Here is a 15794-nt window from a genome sequence, read left to right as displayed (position 1 = left end):
AAAAAAACAATTATTGCTTTTTAATGAAAACAAAAAACGAAGACGAAAAATACATATATTTCATCATATCGCGACTTAGTTCTGGAAAAAAAAAGTATCAAGGAAGATGACCTGCTTTTGTTTTTCTTTACTATTTATTAAACTATCCTGCTATTTGTGCTTGTAATTTCCATTTTTAACTCTTTTCGGGAAAATAAATGATTTAGAGTCGTCTTAAAGTACATATTAACTTACCCTCGGAAATCGACATAAAACAGAAGAGAATATCAAATTTTCCCGAAAACGTGATCAACTAAAAAATGGATAAACTGGTACTTATAGCACTGTTAACGTGACAAAAACAAATGTTTTCGTCACAATAATGACGTTTGCAAAATCACGCTTTAAAATAAACGTCTTCTAACAAACTATTGTCCTACGTGCATTGAAACATCATCTAAACAAACTGCCCCTTCTAATCACAATTAACTAGTGATAAGCGTTATATTTTTAGCGTTGTCTACAACATTAAAACGTTTCCGTGTGTTGTTTGTGTTTGATTTAGAATTCGTACAGCAGGAATCCAGTAAAAGACGTGTAATGGTAAGAGTTACTATGTACTTGACCGTATACAGCTAAGTGAACTTGATCTCCATAGTGCAGGGGAATCACTGCACTGCTGCTCACTTGATGATGATCTGCATCGCGTACAAGCCCTGTTACAATGGTGTTACCGTTCTTCATCAGCTGGACATATAGGTAAGACCCACCTGATGATTTCCGGACTGAGAACATCAATACGTATACCCCAGGCACATTACACGTAAACGTGCCGTTATTCAAGTTGAAATCAGTCCCTTCCTCTGAAAACAATAACTCTTCAAAGGGCAGAGGATCATATTCGGATGAAGGGTTGAAGCCGGTATTCCTCACTGCAGTGAAGGCAGACCGTCGCGTACTACATTCACCTGCTTCACCAGTCTGTCCAGCTGGTCCAGGTTCACCTCTCTCCCCCTTCAAACCATTCATCCCAGGCAGACCTTGAGGTCCTTGTTTCCCTGGTTGACCGACTCCTTGCTCTCCCTTCAGTCCATGTTCCCCTTTAGCGCCTGGCTCACCAACCAGTCCATCCGACCCCTTGTCTCCTTTAACCCCGGGTTGACCTACCTCACCAGGAGAGCCAGCATCACCTCTGGGGCCTACAAGTCCTTGACCATGGTTCCCATTAGATCCAGGGATCCCCGGTATACCGGCTGGGCCCTGGCAGCAAGAGTTACACGTCATCCCCGAATCAGGTGAAACTGCTGATGTAGCCACCAGGAACTGAACTTGCATAAAAGCCAAAACAATGGCCACTGCTAACGCAATCTTCATCTGTATGAAAATTGTAAGAACAACATTTATAGCAATTGTGTTTTCGTAGCTGGTAGGGTTGATCATTTGTCAGTTGATCCTCTCCTTTTGTTATGTATTCGCCCGTAAGGTATCAGATTAGATCAAACTGCACATTAGTTGATCAACTGAATAATAGTGTAAGTTTGCTGAACTAAATCGGTAAATGAAAAAATGTAATGTTTTTCTTTTAAAGCAATTAAATGAGAACGCCTTTGGAGTGTTCAAACTGTTTATAATTGATATTATAAACAGAAGTGTCGTTGCCGATCGGTTTTGACCACCGATGTCAAACTCTGGTGTTTCTGATCAGCAGAGTGTGGGTTCGAATCCCGAGTCGTGACACTTCTAACCTCGCCTTTCGCATGGAACGTAAAGCCGTTGGTCACATGTGTTGTGTAACGCATGTAAAATATCCCAGTACACTTATCGAAAAGAAAAAAAGGCTCGCCTCGGTGTTCCTGGCTGTGGCTGCTGATGCGCCGTAGCACCTTGTAAACCCTTATAAGGTGCTAAATAATTGGTTCTCAGAATTTATCATTTCAATAACTCTGAAAATTTGTATATACTCAGCGCCAATTGGGTACCTTGTTGGAAGATACTTCGATGTTATTATTATTTTTATTATTCGTTGGATTGCCCCTCTACGTGTGCAAACGATAATAGGTCTGTTGTAATTTGAGCCGAGCAGCGAAATGGTCTGTTTGTGACACAGGCCATCTCGAGACCTGGAAACTAGTTAATTAATACTTATTATAGTAGAAGAAATGCCTGAAAAAACATGGAGGTTGGCTTTATAAACACATTTGTTACTATTGGAAGGTTAATTTGAGACATCACAGTTTCGACCCATACATAATGATACACAATACGTTGCCGGCGATCATGTGGTGTCACTTGGAACCATCCAGACAACATATTGACTTCAAAAAAAATGTGCGGCTGTAGCTAAAACAGCACTCTTGAGTTTCCAGCCGATTTTGCACATACTCTCAGCACGGATCAACTCAAAGCTGTACGTGGTCACTTATTGAGTTGATCGACTTAACGTAGTTTCTACTAAATATGTTCCGAATCTCATTTTTAATTATAGTGGTTTTAACTTGAGCAAAGACATTTTGTCAAAAGTGGAATGTGAACCTTGGACCCATATTGTTTCGGCGCTCTCCAACTGAGTTATCAATCCATAATGTTCACGATTTACCTTTTTGCCAGCAATGTTTAAAATATTTTTTTCTTTTACAAATGTTTCGCACAAAATAGAACGAGAAAACATTTTACTGAGAGTACAGAGTAAGGGTAGAACCGAGAGTAAAGCTAACTTAATTCAAAACAAACCACAATTGTGTTTATATTTGCTACTTTGTTAAGGCTGGCTCACACTATTACGATTAGGGGGCATGCTACGTTTAGCTGCAAATCGCAATTGCGAGTTTGCCGCCATTCATCGTGTGTTGTCGTCAGTTGTCGCTGACGAATCCGCTAGAGACCGCAGACGGCTGCAAACATTAGTCGCGTCCGTCGCTACTATGTAAGCCAACCTTTAATAAGGCTGGCTTACATAGTAGCGGGGCAAAGGCCAAACGGAAAGTGGCGACCGTGAAAATCCCAAGACGTTGGCGGCAAAGTAAAGGCAAAAAGCCCAAAGGGAAAAATCATAATTAGCTGACGGGGAGGGAACGACCTTCAGCGACAACAGGAAAAGGGTCACACGGCTGGCAGCGGATTGGGTGGCGGCAAGGAACAGCGGCTGATGAAGGTGGGTTGTGGCGACGATGACGTGACTCGTTTGCCGACATCAAACCGTCTGTGTGTGGGTTGTATAACAGTCGAGTTTGGCGTTCCCACTCTTCACAATATTCTGGTCATCCAGTCATCAGACAACGACTACCAACGAAATTGTGACGACCTCAAAACGACAATTGACCCCTTGCACGCGCGTCACACGCGGCGACTGATGCCACGCTCACCATGTTGGTGGTCAATAGATTTACGTGTAAACGCAGAGTTGCCTAAATAACGCACTTCTCTGAACAACACACGTTGACATTGACCACCAAAAGGGCCCCTCCAAGATTATTTTGATGATGACGTCAGGTGAATTGGGTCAATACTCAATAGGCGGAATCGCACGGCATGGAAATGTCATGCGACTGATAATTGCGGCCATCTGCGTCAAGGAAATGAGGGTTACGTTCTCCAACGAAATCTGAACGCAATCACAATGATTGTTTTTGGCTGTCACAACTTTGCCGACAGACACGACTGATAATGTCGACCGTCTTCGGTCGCTAGCGGGTTCGTCATCGACAATTGACGGCAAAACACGTTGATTGGCGGCAAACTCAAAAATGCAATACGCAGCTCGACTTTGCTTGCTGTAACCCTTATTTGTCATAGTGTGAGCCAGTTAGCACCAGGCCGATGACTTGTTCGACCCCCAAAAACTGGGACACTGTTGTCGATATAATACTTTTGAATAATTTGTTGACAAGACTTTAGTTTTGAGATGACCTTGTTTTCACAAGTGATGATTTCAGCGCAGCTATGCATGCAATAAATTATCGGCATTATATAGACCTGTTCGTACTTCCTGCGAACGCGAATGGGATACGAATGTTTAAGCCACATCGCTGTTTTTGCAGGGATTGAACACATTTCAACTGATGCGAATTACACGTTGCGATTTTGTGACGTCAAAATTTGTAAATATTCGCATTCGCATTTGCAGGAGGTATGAACAGGGATTGTTCGCTTAAAAAGCTATACATCATGGCAATAACGGTGCTTCTAACAAATTGCAGGCGATTAATTAGCTGACCGACTCAATCACAAAACTGTTCATAAAAAGAAAAAAAAAATGGTACAAAGACAAACAATCACATTTCCTAAAGGGTGAAGACATTTGTAAAACGCACAACAACTGCACTGTAAACAAAAACAAGTTTTTAGGTTCTGCAACAGGTTTCGAACGCGTTGAAAGGTGTATAGGGTTAACACGTAACAGTGTATGGGGTCAATGAGTTGTGTTGAAAGCAATGGTTTCTGCCCATTTAAAAACGGCTGATGCGTCAAACTAAACGCGTCAAGCGTTTCGTTTTTACTATGGTGCGTTTAGTTTGACGCATCAGCCGTTTACTTTATGTTAAGAATGTGTTTAAGAAGCGTTTAAAAGGTGGTCAGCACATCAACGATTGCTGATCGCACCAGTGATTAAGTTTGATGTAGAAAATGGGCGAAACCCAATGTTTTACAACACAACTCATGGGCCCTATACAGTGTTACGTGTTTAACCTAATCCCTTTGATGCGTTCGAAATTTGTTACAGAACACAAACACTTGTTTTGTATGGTGTGTCTTGCTGATGCGTACCATCAATTTAGTTTATCTGTTTGTCATTGTTTATTAACGTTTTAACTTGTGTCAATTTTGCCAATTCTGTTGTAACATTCTTGCAAGATGTGCAACAGAATGCCTCAAAACAAGACATTTACCCTGGTAATACAGAACAACTGTCGCATAAATAGTGGCGGTTAAAGAGTTTTGTAAACCTTGGGAGCAAACGGCACACCCGCCTTGCTTCGGTTGCCCCTTGCTGTAACAAGACAACCAACACCTTATAGGGTACTCATATTGTACAATGTTCAGTCTGAAATATCCCCGCCCATAAGAAGAAGAAGAAGAAGAAAAAAAACTTTTTTTGTAAAAAAAATCTCATCATTTGTTGTTATCAATCTTTACACAATGTTGTAAACGAGCAGAACGTCGCGCGCGGTTAAAGTATTGACAATGGTGAAAAAATATAAGACAAGTTTTGCACAAGACATTGTTGCAGACCTCTGCAAGTTGCGCGATAATTTAAAGGAAATTACGGCATAGTTTCAAAGGGAGATGCAACTGGGTGCACATGTTTGTGTACAATCACAGTACCACCACAGTTCATTAAGATGGCAGAGCTTTAGAAGAGAAGAGACCCAACCACTGCATGAGAACATCAGCTGTATCGAGTGGTGTCACTTTTGGAGCAAAAACTGCAAGCACATTGCAATAGGCTAACCTTAAACCCACTACTTGCATCTAGAAGCCAAAGCTTGAGTCCGGCAGTAGAATGAGGAACACTTACCTTGATGATGTGTTCTTGTAGTCCAAACCTTCTCAGTTCCTCTCTTCTGATGCAAAGTTGTTATGAACACTGCTGCTGGTGCAGCGCGTTTAAATACTGCTGTATTTCCATTGAAGTGCTCATCAGTCTACTTTGGGTTTGATTGACAATCGATGAGCAGCCAATCATAGATATGTCTTAAAGTCACTGATTGAATGCAGTGACTTACTCTACCATTGGTTTGGACGAGGCTGTATGTTACAATAGTGGATCAATACCGTGTTAAAGTCACTGATTTATGGCAGTGACTTACTCTACCATTGGTTTGGACGAGGCTGTATGTTACAATAGTGGATCAATACCGTGTTAAAGTCACTGATTTATTGCAGTCACTTACTCTACCATTGGTTTGGACGAGGCTGTATGTTACAATAGTGGATCAATACCGTGTTAAAGTCACTGATTTATGGCAGTGACTTACTCTACCATTGGTTTGAATGAGACTGTATGTTTAATGGATTTCAATGGTGTAAAACTCTACACTACATTGTGTATGTGTTAAAGTCATCAAGAAAGTCACTGATTGAAAGCAGTGACTTACTTTATCATTGGTTTAAATGAGACTGTATGTTGAATGGATGCCAATGGTGTAAAACTCTACACTACATGTATGTGTTTAAAGTCACTGATTGAAAGCAGTGACTTACTCTACCATTGGTTTGGACGAGGCTGTATGTTACCAATGGAGCTCAATTTGTACCTCTTTTAATGGTATGGTATTTTTACATGTATATCCGCCCTACTGGGTTCCACTGTGTGATTGCTTCCTGAAGTTCCTGGCCAGTTTCCTTCTATTTCCGCTCAATTGATGTATTTCCCTGATGATTGTGAGTTAAAGTGCAAGTTTAATACCAAAGAAAGAACTGTGTACGCAATATATATACTGTTCAGATTGATCTCTTTCGTGCTTCCAATCTTTTGAAGTATATGTTTACTTACACTAACTCAGTGTGTTTTTTCCGAAATCGAAATGCAATGACAATGTATTTATAGTAGAGTGCGCCACCAACAGAGCAACATTAAAGGCCTGGACACCATAGGTAATTACTCAACAGAATTGCTAGCATAAAGACTTACTTGGTAATGAGCAATGGAGAGATGTTAATAGTATAAAACATTGTGAGAAACGGCTCTCTCTGAAGAAACCTAGTTTTTGAGAAAGAAGTATTTTCTCGAGTTGTTAAAGGTCTAAAACTGAAGGCATCTGAAAGCACACAACTTGTGCGACGGGGATGTTTTTCCCATTATTCTCTCGCAATTTCGACGACCAATTAAACTCAAATTAATGTTAACGGGTTTTTTAATTTAAGAATATGTTGAGATACACCAAATGGACAGACTTACTAGTGGTTGAAAGTTACCTTTTAATGTGTCCTGCCTTTGCCCTTAAAGGGTATTTTAAAACTGATTTTCAATTGTATTATTTGTTTTATCAGAGTCTACTGCCAACGAAACGCACAAATGCTTCAGGGAAACAAGAATATTCGATGGAGAAAAAACATTCAAAACAAACCACAAAAATAAAAAAAACAATCTAATGAACACAATCAAATGAACACATTGCGAACAAAACGTATTTGCTATTAACAACTTTTGGATGAGATTGAAGTCATGTTGATTGTTTTAAAAACAATACGTAAGGCAGGATTCCGCCTTGGGCCTCAACAAGGCTTATACTGTCCGCTCCGGACACTTTTGCATTTGCTTTCGTGTCCGGGGCTATGCAAAAACCGTCCGGCGGACATGTACATGACTGTAAATGAACATGAATGTTTGCGCGTAAGCGAGCGTGCACGCACTGAACCTACGTACATGCAGCATGAATATTCACGTATTTTATGATTGCAGCGAATACCCAAACGGCCAAACATTTCCCATGTCATTCATGACTGGCACTTAGCTTGTAAAACAATGGCGAACATGTTCCGTCGACCAAGGGCGTTTAATTTACTGCAAGGACGGTTTTGCGCGGGGGCGGACACAACTGCATATGCAAACGTGTCCAGCCGGACAAAATTGCAATATGCAGCAGCGTCCGGGCGGACACGATTGCATTTGCAAAACCGTCCGGCGGACATTACTGCGGATAATTTTGCACATAGATCATAATTGCATGCGACACCGGCAACCCATCCGGGCGCCTAATTCCTGAAGAACTGTGCGCGGCCCTTGAATTGCGAGTGTCATGAGATTTTGTCCCTTTGAGATAGTTACTTTTACACAGTGAGCGGTGACCGTGGTCGTTTCTTAATTCTGAAAGCACACTCTCTTGATTCAATCTGCTTCAGACCGTATTGATATCAGAATCTCCGACGACAAATCAATAGCACTCTTCGTTAACCGCGGCCCCTACCAGCCTGGGGAACCCAGAAGGGGCCAGGTTATTTCTTTTGTTTACAGTTTTTCGGAAGCGAAAAGAAAACAACATGCTCGGTCGCCAGTCAAATAAGACGAGTATTGTTCCTCCGACAACGGGCCTACAATCCCGCCCAAAATGCCCATTACCACGTTATATAAAACCATTCCCTGTCCACTTCCCACCGACAATAAACATTGTCTCCCCTGCCCTCGTCCGTCCCCATCTCAATGTTGAATGTAACCCAGAGGACCGGCAATCGGAACCAACAAAATAGAGATATGGCCGGGATTGTAGTCTCGGATACAACACCGCACACTGTACGTTTGTAGTAAATAGAAGCCAAAAGGGGCTTTGTAATTCTTATCCCCCTGGTTTCCAAGAAAATGGTGTTCGCGAGCACACTTACAACCAACGTTCGGATTAGCCTTGGTGCAAGACGTTTCTCGTTTCCCTTTCACACACACCGCGGCCAATTCACCGACAGCGCGCGCACACCGACTCCCCACTCACCGCCCCGGAGAAACGTCTTGGTCCGTTTGCTGATCGCTCGGGAAATTCCGAGCACATTCCAATCATGCCGTGCAGCGCTAGGCCTGCATAAGTCTGACGTAGCAGTATCAGCATGACTTCCCACAGTCTGGTATCTGTACGTTTTCGGTGCAACGCAACCAGAAACAGCCAGGCTTCCTCGTATGTTAGTTGGTATGTAGTGCTTGTATATTTACGTTCGTCTATATTTAATTTTTGTAAACATGATTGTTGCTGAACGATGTGTGAATTTTAGTTTGCCCTAAAATACGTTTTTGGGGAAAATTTTGAGAATTTTTGTAGGTGCAATTAATTGAGGGGAATGGAATTTAAAAATGTTATGAACGAGGATGTTTAGCAAGAGAGCTAACATCAATAGATCGATGTACACGAACGTGGGATTTTCTGGCATCTTTAGTCTTAGTCCAAAGGGTAACTTTGTAGGTAAAAATAATTATAGGGTCACAGTGCCTGAAAGTACTTATTATGCAGAAACAACTAACACAATGTACATACGAAACTTCCGTATCATACTCACACAGCTTGGTCAAAATCAACCGGTGGTCGACCACCATAAATATCTAAGCCTATGAGTAATTTGACACGTCTTTGCGAATATAAGAAGCCCAGCCACAACACCACGTTGTCATTCGGTTGTGTTCATGTGTACATGAAGGTACATGTACTGTACATGTCAGACATCCTTTGGCCACGCACTTGGCCACAATTAGACGTGACATTGTTCACAAGGTATTCATGGAGGACAATTTTGACGAACGATTGTGATCTCTTCGCCCAAATGCAGGATATCTTTCTTTATTTTCGAAATACATGTAATGTGCAAATATACCCATACAATTAAGTAACAAGTTATCTCATCTGCAAATAAAACACTCGACTCTTTGAGTCTTGCCGATGCGGTCAGCAATATTGTTATAGTATTTTTTCATTGACTGAAAATTTCTTCCCTCTAACAATCGATCGCAACCGCTGATCTCTAATTAATAATAACATAAAGATCAGGTGATCGCCTTTGCATGCGCAACAAAACGCACATGGTGTGTATTTCCCCGGGTTCCCGCCGTAGCATGATGCAGCGAGGCTTTTACTCGAAACGGGTGCATGCAAGTTACCAGGCTGGCCCGCTTGTCTGTTTCCAGTTGTGCGCGTGCGTAGTAGTTTGTTGACCCACACGTTGAATATGTATGTGAGGTCACATAACTCAAACATGCAAACGGACCAAGACGTTTCTCCGGGGCGGTGAGTGGACTATAAGTCAGGTGAGTCGGTGTGCGCGCTGTCGGTGAATTGGCCGCGGTGTGCGTGAAAGGGAAGCGAGAAACGTCTTGCACCAAGACTACGTTCGGATCTGTACAAACCTCACACTGTACATTTTTTTTATGAATTTATACAATGAGGGCTTTTTGTAAACATTCCCAATTAGATAACACCAAAGAGCCAAATTGCCCTCTACGTATATTTTCTTACAGTTTGCCGTCTACATAGGGTGCGTTCAATTAGCTTCCCTTAGTCCACCCCGCGGTGCTCACTCGGGTGAGCCCCTGACAAGAGCTAATCGAACGATCACACTCGCCCTCTCGTGGTGACGGCATGCACCTCGAGTCACCCCCAAGTGACCCACTCCACAAGCAGGACACTGGGGGCTGACCCGGGTGAACCCCTGGAATGACATTAAAGCTATTCGAACGTAACGGGGCAGACCGGGGTTGACCCAGGGAAGCTAAACGAACGCACCCATAAATTGCAGACTGGGACCCTGTCTTCATCCGCATTGATAAAGACAGGTACCTGCTATTTAGATCCAGTGATTTCATTGGATACAAAAATGTAATTGAATAAATCAACATCAAGTCGAGCGCCATGTGGGAGCTCGAGCCTGCCCAGTGATTTTTCTCCATATGTTCCAATCCAGCATGCAGGTGCGTAGTTCCTCAGCGCTGGCCAAGCCGGTGTCTCGATGCAGGGTGTCTACCAAGGAGAGACGTCTTAAAGTGGATAAATGCAGTGAATGCTACCGTATCTTGGCTTGTTTTGATCTGTCTGAGGTCGACCAATCAAAAGTCAGATATGGAAAGCTTACTTTCGGCCACCCGCATGCTGTGTGTCCACGTGTGTGGTGTATGTATACTATACATACAATGTGCATGAACTTGCATGTACTGTTGGTGTAGAATTTGACCGCGTATCTTTATGTGAAATGAATGTAGGTCAAAGGTGAAAGTACACGCCGGTTTGGAGGCCGATCTCTGGTGTTATTCACGAGCCTCGAAGTGTGACGTCAGATGTTCAGGCTACTATGTGTGCGTTCGATTAGCTTCCCCAGGTCGACCCCGGGTGGCGTATTTTTTTCACAGGACGAACGTGGGCAGATAATTACCCCACATTCGTCCTGGAAAAGTCGTTTTTTCCACCTGGGAAAAAATACGCATCATGACGTTACCCTTCTCGTGGTGACGTCAGTGCACCTCGGGTCAGCCCCAAGTGCCCCGCTTTTCCAGGACGAACGTGGGGTAATTATCTGCCCACGTTCGTCCTGGAAAAAATAAAATATGCCACTTGGATGAGCAAACCGGGGTCGACCCAGGGAAGCTAATCGAACGCACCCATAGACTGTTGGTTGTGGGAGAGGTGACCGGGGTTTGTTTGTTCAGGGTTTAGGTCCAATGCGCTGGTGCGTAGGTCAGTCAATCCATGTGCTTTTGAATGAGGCACTGGGACCGACACTGCTCGACCCCACCGGTCTCATCTAGCATCACTGGGAAGGGCTGATGAGCTTGTACAACTTATATCATTCATGAAGGTCACTACTGGTCTATAAAAAGAGAGCAAGTTGAATTCGAGATTCTCAGACTATAAGAAAATAATGCTTATTATATAACTGACATACATATCCTTGTCATTTGATTGGTGGAACTTACTTCACGTGGTATGCACTATTACTCCCATCCGCACCGGCGATGAAAAAGACCTATTCGCCCATGGGGAAAAGCATTTCCCATTCAACAGTTAGGATCATCCTTGTTCCCAATGTTTTTGAGCAGTAAAGCGCCGCCGCGCCGCTGCTAAAACAAAGGAGCACCTGTGCAAAAGGTTTGTGCAAGGTTTGTGCAGGTTTGTGCACAATTTGTGCATTGTTGCCGCTACGCGGCGCTATATGATTTTTACTTTTAAAATACATCAAATGACAAGGATATATATATGTCAGTTATATAAAACAAATATTCAGTGGCTTTAGTTCGTGGAATAAAGTTTTATTTCGAGCATCGAAGAAATACTCATTTATCCACGGCAAATAGTGATCCGGTCCGCTAGGCCTCATTTTCTCTTTGTTTTGGAGACGCACGGTCTGGACTAATCGTGATGCATGTTTTAAAGGTTCTATCAATTTGAAGGACCAATCACAACCGGCGTGTAGGTCGATAACGCTTCGGTAAGCATTGTTGCAGTTCACTCTCTGTCTCGGCAACAGATAGAGAGAGTCAACATAATTTTCTTCGATTTTCTCTTACCAGAATTTTTCGAATTGTACGATCGCGGTTCAAAAACTACATAAATATTCGGCAGTAAGACTAAGTTACTTTGGTAGCAAGGTAAATTATGGGCAGAAAACGGGCTCAGAAGCGAAATGAGGGACCGCAATCAACAAACTCACGAACACTCACTGATGGGCAAGGCCATGGATGACAAACAAGGGCACACACCCGTGCAACTCAACGTTTGGCTGCTAATCAAGTTACGGTGCGCAACCTACACACCCACGAACACCAGGTGACGGCAGATATCCACCCAGAACCACGGGCACAACCAGGGCGAGACCATCCGTGGGTTGAACGAGACATCGATCGGAGGCCACTGGCAGAAACCGATCAAGACCCAGCACCTGTAACGGGTCAGCGACGGCAACCAGGGCCGTCACCAGGGACACAGCCCGTTCAACAAGACAAGCGACGTGCCGCGCCCAGAGTGGTGGCAAACAGGCTAATGGAAGGTAATTTTAGTGTGGATGAAACTAATAATACTATTCCTATAACTATTTTGATGACAGTGTTGTAATCGTGGTAGTAATAATGCAGGGACAAACGATCAACCTCAAGTAGAGAGAATTCCCTTAGGGATATCAGGAACCAATGGCCCATCAATCAATAACAATAGGTTCATGAGTGGTAACAATGCAACCAAAAATCACAATAGTAGAGGTGTAAACAATGCAACCCAAAATTACAATAGTATAGGTGGTAACAATGCAACCCAAAATTACAATAGTATAGGTGGTAACAATGCAACCCAAGTATGGGCGTTCAATAGTAACAATTACTTGCCGATTGTCACTGAACCAGTAGTGATCAATAACACAGACAATTTTTGGATCCCTGTTCACAAGCTACTCCAACAACAACAGTTAGTTTTACACCCCTGGTATCAGCATTTAGCCCACTTGGAACAAGTATACAGCAAAGCTGAAAGCCATGCTTATCAAAGGAGAATACGTACATGTAGTAGTACCGTAGTCTTGGTGACATTGTTAGAAAAAAGGGACCCCTACTTGCAACATAAAGAAACCCAGAGCATAGCTTTATCAGTAAACCAGGAGGGTCAAATTATGTGGAAAAGTAATAAACCAAAGCAATTCGTACCAACCATCAATGCATGGACATTACTATTATTTCTTTTTGTTATTATTATTTATTCATCCATTTCAACAATACATGACAATACAAAAAATACTTCCAGATGGGCTAGGAGAAACAAAAGCAAAATAATTATTGTGGTCCATAGACCTGCCTCCCCACATCTGGGTATAATACAAGTAATAAAACAAGTAATAAAATAGGTGAAACATAAAAATAATGTAAAATATAAAAGATGGACTATGTGAGATTAGAACCAGTTTTAGGAGTGTAAAATTGGAGAAAGTTTGCACAGTGTGAAAACTAACTAATAACAAACAAAAACAGAAAAATTCCTAAAAACATAAATAATGTAAAAGAATATCCAAGTAGAATGCAAATTAAATTTAAATGACTAAATCTATTAAGAGAAAAGGAAAAATCCGTCAAAATTATGTAAATAAATAATTTTATTAGTAAAAGCCCCTTTTAGTCTATACATCCATATATTTGATGAAGGCACACCCTAGCCGAACACAAGATTAACTCGAATACATGCATCTGATTAGAACTGCCGCCTCGCGTAATGGGGGTGTCGGTTGGCGGTCATATGACCAACAATTTAGGGCAAGAATGCAAGAAAGTCCACAACGTTCTTGGGCGATGGTAGATAGTGAACCTTGGGCACTATACATGACACCATCACCATTTACCGGCAGTAACTACACTACCGGAATACGACCACGTGGATTTTAGTAAAGACGCATAATTTTGAGATTAGACAATATTAGTGGCAGTAGCAATAATACATAAGCAATCATCTAAGAGTCCATACATAATGAAACTGTTGAGATTTTTTATACTGCAATGCCAAAAATCAAATGTGGCGTTTTGTGCTTAACACATTCCTAACAAATAATAAATAATAAAGGTGATGCTTTGTCCCGGTACCAGATGGAGCGTTTCCGACAAATTGCACCAGACGCAGCAGGAATAGGCACCCTCGTACCACACTTCCTGTAGACCATCTGAACAAGGAAGCCCATCGCTTATTTAAGTCTGCATTAGCACCAGCAACATGGAAATCATATGCAAGCAGTCTAGAATCCTTCATAACATTTAGGCATTTATATAATTTGGGATCAGTGTGGCCAGCTTCAGTGCAAGACTTAATATTATATATTTCAAACATGTCATTATCAGGGTACTCATCAGCGACAATAACTGCGCACATGTCTGTTATAGCATTCGCACACAAAGCCAATGGATGGAAAAACCCATCAGATAGTTTTATCATTAAGAAGATTATGGAGGGATGCAGGCGAGATAACCCAAATAAGGATATTAGGCACCCTATCACGTATAATATACTTAAGCAATTGACAAGAGTACTGGTATCCCTATGTAAATCACACTACGAACACATGCTATGGAGAGCAGCATTTACATTGGCATTTTTCGTTTTTTTTATGGGTAGGGGAATTCACATGCAGCAGCAAGAAAGCTGAGTCTGATAGAGTCCTATCTCAACAGGATGTGTCAATCAAAACCGAACACACAACATTCATGCAGTTACGGATCAGATATTCAAAAACCGATCAGAGAGGCGTAACCTCCTATTTAAGAATAGAAAGTGCACGTGATCTAGATGTCTGCCCGGTGAAAGCCATGTCAGATTTCCTACAAATCAGGCCAAATCATCAGGGACCGCTATTTGTTTACTTTAATGGGGGAACCATTGACACCATATCAATGTAATCACATACTGAAACAAGGAATTGTTTTGATAGGTTTACCTCCAGAAAGGTATAGCTCACATAGCTTCAGAATTGGAGCAGCCACAATGGCTTCTCAGAACGGCCTCTCAGAAGAAGAAATTAAGGAAATGGGACGATGGAAGTCTTCCGCGTTTCAAATTTACGTGAGACCAAACCGAATGTTGTAATTCAGAAATAACTAATAATCACGACATCAAATCCCTTAGGACAATGAAAAGGCCTTTATCAATTAATTTAACTTAATTTGTCCTTCCGCAGGTACACCATGTGGAATGCTGAAAGTATAACACTTTCATCAAATAAAAAGGACCTATTGGATTTACTAGCTAATTGTGTGCAAAACAAACAAACCAACATGTGGCATCAAAAAGTATGTGCTCGTTGCTGCCGTGTTTCTTTCTCTTATTATTTTCAGAATCAAGGACAACGTGGATAATGGGCGATTCGATCGTAGCCAGTGCGGGAAAGAATGGAGACCAACTACCTGGGGGAGGTCGCACTATCGGGTCCAGTCTGTCAGGGGGCAAGGCGTGCTTAACTGAACGGTCGGTTACGGAGGCTGATGCACAGAAACCAGGCTCGACGACACTTGTTATCCACATAGAGACCAATAACATCCTCAAGAGTCCCACATGGGAGACAGATAAACGGGTAAAAGAAAATATTAAGGGTATCCGCCAGCTTTTGCTCACACTAGTCAGATATTGTGATCAGAGTAGCATACGCATATGAAATTAAGAAATGTTTGTACCTGCGTTACGCAGTAAAGCAGGTAAACAAAGTTTATAGACGTTTGACACGTTTTTTGTTTTAACAAGATGATATTTATTCTTAGTAAACCACGCAAAAGGCGTTAACAAACGTGGACATCAGAATGTATGTGTTCCAGGCGGCTTATTAAGCCGTGGCCGAGGGTTTTTCCAGAGTTTTGCACTTTTCAAGTTTTTATCTCTATTTTTTTAATCCCG

General features: G+C 42.1%; 2 pseudogenes; one reads left to right on the top strand and one right to left on the bottom strand.

Annotated features, from left to right (window-relative positions):
* LOC139950986 (alkaline phosphatase-like) overlaps window positions 1–15794 on the top strand; it is a 176820-nt pseudogene that overhangs the window by 35877 nt on the left and 125149 nt on the right.
* On the bottom strand, window positions 710–1353 carry LOC139950441 (uncharacterized; annotated as a pseudogene).

Source organism: Asterias amurensis, chromosome 18 (assembly GCF_032118995.1).
Source record: "Asterias amurensis chromosome 18, ASM3211899v1".
Lineage (NCBI taxonomy): Eukaryota > Metazoa > Echinodermata > Asteroidea > Forcipulatida > Asteriidae > Asterias > Asterias amurensis.
This window is presented reverse-complemented; position numbering and strand designations above follow the sequence as displayed.